This window comes from Rhynchophorus ferrugineus, unplaced genomic scaffold (genome assembly GCF_030347505.1).
Source record: "Rhynchophorus ferrugineus isolate W39M unplaced genomic scaffold, kcgeb_rfMv2 rfM6, whole genome shotgun sequence".
NCBI lineage: Eukaryota > Metazoa > Arthropoda > Insecta > Coleoptera > Curculionidae > Rhynchophorus > Rhynchophorus ferrugineus.
This window is the reverse complement of record NW_027472585.1, coordinates 13,627,674-13,629,191: the sequence shown is the minus strand read 5'-3', so window position 1 is coordinate 13,629,191 and position 1,518 is coordinate 13,627,674. Positions and strand designations below refer to the sequence as shown.

General features: G+C 32.1%; 1 non-coding gene across 1 annotated transcript; it reads left to right on the top strand.

The window, feature by feature from the left end:
* The first annotated feature begins 475 nt into the window (after positions 1-475).
* Positions 476-547, top strand: TRNAP-AGG (transfer RNA proline (anticodon AGG)). The gene has a single exon. It is a non-coding gene; the product is annotated as a tRNA-Pro (tRNA).
* The last annotated feature ends 971 nt before the right edge of the window (positions 548-1,518 follow it).

Genomic DNA, 1,518 nt, shown 5'->3' with positions numbered 1-1,518 from the left:
ACTCTCGAAGAGAAATATCTAGAATTTGACAGAAATTTGAAATAATCAGATTTTAGTCATGATTGTAATATTTCCTTTCTTCGATAGGCACCATCTTAGAGAGGCAAAATTTAGCAGGTTCGACTTATTACTTCAGCGGGATGTTTCCATCTCTTTCTGGATTATAGATTAGCAGGCGACTCAAGCAGTTAGTAGTCAATATGCTGGTCTTTTCTTTATTAATTCTCAAACCATTGATATGCTTAAAGAACTAGGCATGGCATCATTCAAAAATCTTATGTCATAATAAAATTGTACAAAATGTTGAATTTATAATTATTTATTAATCATGTTTATTGTTCTAGATGCATTGACTAGGTACACAATTGAAGATGTTATCCCTTAAACATTTATGTCAAGTGGTAGTGGTGTTAATACTTTTTAAGTTTATTGTAATTATTTCTTAAAAAATAAAAACTATTTTACATAATAACATGGCTTGTTGGTCTAGGGGTATGATTTCCGCTTAGGGTGCGGGAGGTCCCGGGTTCAAATCCCGGACGAGCCCAATAATATTTTTATTCTACTTGAATATATTTATAGAAAATGAAAATTATGAAAACAAAATTGCTGTAACAAAAGGCCAGCTAAAAAAATGTGAAATTACATTAGATATGAGAACCACATTGACACCGAGGCGTAATATCTAAGTCAAGTATATGATGAGATAAAAAAGTTGTAGTGTTGGTTGAAGCTGTTACTGCAGATATCTACGACATTAATTGAATATATAAAACCACCAGCAATAGCGAGTAACAGAGGAGTATGACTCTGTCTCTGCGTTATAAAAATGACGCTTAGTCTCAAGCTGTAAACATTGTGAAGGATACACTTGCAGCTCGAATGGGAGGTTATGTCAAACCCATTTTATTCATAGAGCCTTTTCTCTAACTAACCTATTGTTCAGTCCATAGTGAATTAAATGCTGAAGAAGAACCGGTAATAGAAGGACTACTAAACCAACATCCTTCTTTCGATATTTCACATCGGTTTTATTGAATTTCAAGGATTTCTAACATTCTGAAGTTTTTCTGCAATAATTCCTTTTCTTATTATTTTTTTATTCATCGTTAGTTTGAAGAGTAATCTCTTTTAGTTTTCGAGATATGACGCAGTCAGAACTAAATCAGAATCGTCAAACCTTCACAGGTCGTCGACAGTTCCAAAAACTAGACGTCGAAACTATGGGATATAGAGAGTTGGGGTTCTTGCTACAAGATTCCAAGTTTATTTTTCTACAATCGATATGGGTTTCATCTGTTTTTGTGACTATCACCTTTTAAAACAATGTTTATATTTAAAGAAAAACCAAAAGATAATATTAAGTGACAACGCTCATTGATAAGGTTCTGTCATCACCACCATCATCATAAATCTAAATCAAATACATAGCACGTACGTATTTCACACTGAACAATATGATTTTCTACAGTTTGCCTCTGTATATATATATATATATATATATATATATATATATAT